This window comes from Eschrichtius robustus, chromosome 3 (assembly GCF_028021215.1).
Source record: "Eschrichtius robustus isolate mEscRob2 chromosome 3, mEscRob2.pri, whole genome shotgun sequence".
NCBI classification, from domain to species: Eukaryota; Metazoa; Chordata; class Mammalia; order Artiodactyla; family Eschrichtiidae; genus Eschrichtius; species Eschrichtius robustus.
Genome location: NC_090826.1, coordinates 147,210,714 through 147,217,296, shown reverse-complemented (window position 1 = coordinate 147,217,296; position 6,583 = coordinate 147,210,714). Strand labels below are relative to the sequence as shown.

Here is a 6,583-nt window from a genome sequence, read left to right as displayed (position 1 = left end):
TACATTTGCTTATTTAACACATATTGAGCGCATCTGATGTGCCCAGCACTCAGCATGGTCCAAGGGAGGTCTTGGACAAGACCAGGCTACCCCCAGGGAGCTCATGGTCTACAAGATGGCAAACGTCCCCAAAGGAAAGCACTTCAGTTGTGTGTGCCCCCTCATCTTGTAGTAAAATCGTAAGCCTCCTGCTGATTGCTGCCCAGAGTGATCCGGCAGCAAGTGTGGCTTCCCCAACTCAGAACTTGAATTGGTGCATCCTGAAGGTCTTGAGGCTATAGTTTTGCCTGAACTCTGTGCAGTGGCCCCCCCACATGGCCTGCAGCTAAGCTGCTGTCTGGGAATTAGTCCCGTAACTTCTCAAACAACTGCTGAGCGTTGTCGGAGAAGAGTCATTTCACTCCGGGGGCAGAGCACCTCTGAGGTCACAGCCACGCTAAGCTTCAGGCCATCCTTCTTTTTCATCCCTTCCATAAACATTTGTCCTAGGCTTCGCTGAAACAGCTATGAGTAAAGCAGACATGGTTCTAATCCTGACGGAGGCTATACTCTAGTGGGGGAGAGAAGTAGGTCCTGAGTTTGGAGAAAATAGGGAGCATTTGAAAGCCTGAGAGAAGACTGTAGTTCTGGAGTCAGGGAGCCAAAGAGAGGATATTTCCAGGAGAAGATGTTGTGATGGCGAGGATGCTCTATTACACTGGAGGAGGAAAAACACTCAGCTGTTCGGTTTGTATTTTATTTTCGCTTCACCCGACAGATAAAAGTGATTTATATTTAAGGAGAGAGAAAAAAAGAGCCACACTTGATTGATCTGCTCCATCCCAGCTTATGACATCCTTCCCGCAAAATCGTCTTCTCCCAGGTAAGTGGTGTCATCACCCACCCACCTGCTGGCCCAAACCGAGAACCCGGAAGTCATTCCGTCTTTCTTCTCTCAATTCCCACGTGTAATCAACCATTATTTGGCTGTCAATTCACATTCCTCATGTCACTCAAATCCATTCTCTTCTCTCTAGACACAGGTCTCAACTCTGATCTCTGCTTCTACAATGGCAAGAAGTAAACAAATATCAGGATTGGCATTTTTACCTCCAGTTTTTCCACCCCAACATGAATTCATTCTTTTGTACTCTATCCAGAGTGATTTTTCTAAAGTATTAATCTGTCCCCCTATTCAAAATCTGGAGTTTTACCATTGCTCCAGAATAAAGTTCAAACTCCTTAGCGTGGCTCTTAACACCCCTTAGGCTCTGTCCCTGGTTACTTCCTGACCGTTCTCCACTCCTGCTATCATGAATGCTTCTTTTGTGCTGGTCCTTTTTCTTCCAATCTCATGGCCATCCTCCACACTACTGTTATAAGCAATCAATCTTTCTCTATCGCATCTCTGGTATTTCCCAGATTAAGACTAATCTGGGGCTCCCTTTCACTTCAGGATTATAGCCAATCCCCTTAGCATGGCAGATAAGACCCCTTAGGATATTACCCCTACCTTTTCCTTCTGCTGTATTTCCCACTACTTTCTCTCTTCCCTCTAATTCTTGCCCTTTATGCCCCTATAGTATTGACTTGCTTGTACTGTATTGTAGTTCCCAAAACATCCCCTGTCATTTAATGTCTCAGTACATTTGCACAGATGTTCCCACTGCCTAAACGTTTTTCTTTTCTTATTTGTTGCTTGAACTCTTTGTTACTTTCTAAAACACTATTCAGATGTTGAATATGAAAACCTAGAATACAATATTAATCCAAACTATCAACAAGCATAAGAATAAAGACTCCAGTGTGCACTGATTCAAAAACTTATTTTCCATATAGTCTTTCTGAAAAATTTACCTGAGCTATATTCCAACAGAATGAAACTAAAAACCAAAAAAGAGGAAGATGTGGAATAAAGAAAAAGCAGAACAAACTGAGTTATATAGAAGACAGGTTGACAGCTGTGCAACAAGCTTAGAGTACAATTAGTTCAAATTAGAGCAGGAACTCAATAGTTGCAAGAAAGATGTCTTTAGAAAAGTTAAAAAGATTCTGCGCCGTGGGCAGAATGAGTAAGAAGCTTGAAAATATTTGTGAAATGATAATGAAATTCTGTTTTGTCTCATAACAAGGAAAACAGGAAACAACCGAGGGAAACTCCAAGACAATCAAAAAATAAACGAAACAAAAATACAAGAAAGTGAAATTAAAAGAAAATAAAACAGTATGATCTTAAGCAATTGATAAATTATGTGAAGATAATGCATTTTTTGGCGCTTCCCTGGTGGCGCAGTGGTTGAGAGTCTGCCTGCCAATGCAGGGGACACGGGTTCGAGCCCTGGTCTGGGAAGATCCCACATGCCGCGGAGCTACTAGGCCCGTGAGCCACAGCTACTGAGCCTGCGCGTCTGGAGCCTGTGCTCCGCAACAGGAGAGGCCGTGACAGTGAGAGGCCCACGCACCGCGATGAAGAGTGGCCCCCGCTCGCAGCAACTAGAGAAAGCCCTTGCACAGAAACGAAGACCCAACACAAACAAAAATAAATTAAATAAATTAATTAAAAAAAAAAGATAATGCATTTTAGAAAAATATATACCATGCCCACACTAACTCAAAGAAAGCTGGTATAGTGATACTAAAATCAGACCAAAAAAGGCTGATAAAAGGGACAAAAGAGGATTTTTTAAAAGAGAATACTTTTGAATGTACTCTAGACGCATTCTCTCTCCAGTGATATAGAGTCCATGCCAGAAGTTAAGCGTGATGAGGGCAGGCAATTTGATTTGTATAATGCTAACAACTAAAACAGTGCCTGTGATGGGGAAGAGAGTCAATAACTATTTAGTAAATGAATGATTTGAACCCATAAAGAAGGAAATGTACTCTTGGCACTCAGCGTGGCTTAGCAATGCCCAACACCTATACGCTTTAATAGTATAAACGTTGTTTACTCTTTGTTACCACTGAGGATCAGCATACGGACCTAACAGAGAGAACTAAAAGGTGGTTGCAGAGAAGAATGTAAAGGTTATCAAAGTTGGCAAAGTAAAAGCAAAGGCATGATTGGCCAAAGTTAGGAGGTGGAGAGGAGGAAGTGGGGATATTAATACCCTCAACTAGGGAGTCAAAAAACACAGTGTAAAGATGATAGAACTAGAATTAGAGATTTAAAGATGATATTTAAGGTTACAAAGGTACACAATAGTAGGACAGGGGCACCCAAGAACTGTTATCAGACTTCTCTCCAGTTGCATACAGCACCTAAGTGATCTTATCCAGCCTCGTGGCTTGAAAGACCATCTATACACTGCCAGCTCCCAAACGTGTGGTTCCAGCTGGATAATCTCTCAGACTCTTACATCCAAGTGTCTATTAAACATTTCCTCTTAGAAGTCCACTAAAGATTTCAAGTTTAACATGCCCAGTCTAAAGCCCAATAGTGCATTTAAAGAAATTCTCTCTTGAAACAATAAAGTAATTAAAAGCACTTCAAATCTTTACACAGTCTCTGGATGAAATGCTACAAGACAAAGTGAAATGTTAAAGCTCAACGAACATGTAAAAATTTCTCTTTCTCCATCTCTGCTCCTTCTAAAACCTCCCACATGTCAGCAACAGCTCCCTGACACTCATTCACTCCCAACTCCTGCTTTTCACTCCCAACCTCCCCAGATTCTTGTGTAAACATTTTTCCACACTCCCCAGTCTCTTACAGTGCTTTACTCTGTGAATGGTAATAATAACAAATGCTTAGATAGAATTACAACATCCCAGGCACTGTTCCAGCTACTTTACATATATCAACTCATTAAATCTTCACAATCACAAAAGACAGATACTACTATTATACCCCATACATGAAGATATAGATATTGAAAGAAATGATTTGCCCAAGGTCATCCAGCTAGTAAAAAGTGGAAAAATTGAGATTTAAACCTCGTCTGTCTGGCTCCAGAGCTTGTGCTCTTAACTGCTATGTTATCTAGTCTTTGAAACACTCAGGTTTCTTTCTTTCATATTCTCTATTATATGCCCATTACTTCGATTTTCCACAACAAAGGAGAGCCTGAGAGCTGTTTCTACAAGCAATAATTATTCCATGTTAGAAACCAGAAGAAAGTAGGAAAATTGCAAACACTGAAAATAAAAATTTCCCCCCCAAAATAGTAATAATTTTTGCCCCAATAGAAATAGGAAGAATAAAATGCATGGATGAAAATGTGTTACTGAAAACTGTGGGAATGTGCAAACTGGAAGTCCTGAATTTCTCTGGACTAAAGGACCCCAAGATGCATTGCCTTGGAGGACCACAACATGCAACTGCCATCATCCACTTGCAAGTTCCCTCAAGCACAACTACACATGCTGGAAATGTAAACTGGTGCAGTCACTATGGAAAACAGCATGGAGGTTCCTCAAAAAACTAAAAAAATGGAATTACTATATGATCCAGCAATCCAACTCCTGGGCATATATCCAGCACTATTCACAATAGCCAAGACATGGAAACAACCTAAATGTCCATCAACAGATGAATGGATAAAGAAGATGTGGTATATATAGACAATGGAATATTACTCAGCCATAAGAAAGAATGAAATAATACCATTTGCAGCAACATGGATGGACCTAGAGATTATCATACTAGATGAAGTAAGTCAGACAGAGAGAGACAAATACCATATGATATCACTTATATGTGGAATCTAAGATATGACACAAATGAACATATCTATGAAACAGAAACAGACTCACAGATGTAGAGAACAAAATTGTGGTTGCCAAGGGGGAGGAAATGTGGAGGAGGGAAGGATTAGGAGTTTGGGATTAGCAGATGCAAACAATTATATACAGAATGGATAAACAACAAGGTCCTACTGTATAGCACAGGGAACTATATTCAATATCCTGTAATAAACCATAATAGAAAAGAATATGAAAAAGTATATATATATATATATATATATATACACACACACATACATATAACTGAATCACTTTGCTGTACAGCAGAAATTAACACAACATTGTAAATCAACTAAACTTCAATAAAATAAATTTTACAAAGAAAGGAATTATACCTGCTACATCCTAACCCCTCCAGGTCCTTTAGCCTTCAGACATGGCTGCACTCTCTTTATATTCTATGGGGTTGGCAATATTTGGGCAGTCCCTAAGATTCCTGTCCCTTGTGTACATGTCTTGAACAGTCCCCTTACTTTGTGTGTGGGCACAACCTATGGATATGATGAGCTATCACTCCCATGATTAAGTTCCATTATATGGCAAAGATGAAGGTACTTTGCAGATGTAATTATGGTCCCTAAGCAGTTGACTTTGAGTTAATCAAAAGAGAGTTATCCTGGATGTGCCTGGACTAATTAGGTGAGCTCTTAAAAGAGATTTCCCTGCTGGCCTTGAAATGCCAGGTTTTGAACTATCTATATAGGGGCCCACATGGCAAGGACCTGATGGCAGCCTCCAGGAGCTGAAAATGGTCCCTAGTCACCACCCAACAAGAGAGTAATGCCTTTAGTACTGTGACCACAGGGAACTGAATTCTGCCAACAGCTGGAGAGCTTGGGTGAGACTCTAAAGCCTTGCACGAGGTCACAGTCCTAGCCCACACTTTGATTTCAGCCTGAGACCCTGAGCAGAGGGTCCAGCTAACCCATACCAAGATTCCTGCCATATGAAAACTCTGAGATAATACATTTGTCTTACTAAACTTTTTCTAATCATTGAAAATGATTTTTTTCAATGTGTAACTAAATGTGATTTTTATCTATCACTTTACAAGGCTTTATAAATAAATCTGTTCCCAAATCATAAAACAATTTCAATCATAAAATACGTAAATCACCAGACATGCATTTCACCAAGGCTGCCAAATGCAGTTGACTTTTCTTAACTCTCAAATAATAAGAAACATCCAACTCTGACAATGCTTCTCTGACTTTCTCTTTCTCCACTATGGCAAGTTATGGTGGTTTTCTCTGGGCAGCTGAATTTGCAGAGTGTCTTCCAAAGACCACAAGTGAATACAGAGGATCATTCTGCTGCCCCTCTCTATTACACAGTCTCCAAGTCTCTAACACTTTTGATTTCCAGAGGATGAAGCTGTTTCAATGCACTGTTCTGGGCTTTGAGTGTTCCAGGGGTACTATGACTTATTAAGTGGTTTCTGGAGTTCTCTTAAAGGCTTTTGGACCATGTAATATTGCTAAGTCAGTGTTTCTGTGGAAGGACAAAGCCTGAGGCTTCCTCTTCCACCATCTTGATGACATCATCATCATCATGAGTATTTTTTAACTTCATTTATTTGCTCCACAGACTTTAATAAGTGTCTTCTACATGCTGCTTCTAGACTAAGTGCTGGTAAGTAGGAGACTCAAGAAATTCAAAACTTGAATCCAAATATATCTAACTGAAAAGCCCTCCTTGTTGTCTGCACTATGCCATGTTGTTGCCCACTGTACCATTAAATTTGTGGTAGTTTGTTACCCAGCCATAGAAAACGAATTCACATTGCAATGTCAATGATGGTGTCCAGTAGGTGGTGTGGGCACCAGATCAGTTGCTCTTGTGAAAGACTGCTGGAGCC

At 40.4% G+C, this 6,583-nt stretch overlaps 1 long non-coding RNA gene across 1 annotated transcript in view; it reads right to left on the bottom strand.

The window, feature by feature from the left end:
* Positions 1-756: 756 nt before the first annotated feature.
* Positions 757-6,583, bottom strand: part of LOC137761506 (uncharacterized) — a 60,030-nt gene continuing 54,203 nt past the window's right edge. Inside the window, exon 3 of the long non-coding RNA XR_011073425.1 lies at positions 757-1,044. This is a non-coding gene — a long non-coding RNA (uncharacterized lncRNA). The remainder of the gene's footprint in view (positions 1,045-6,583) is intronic.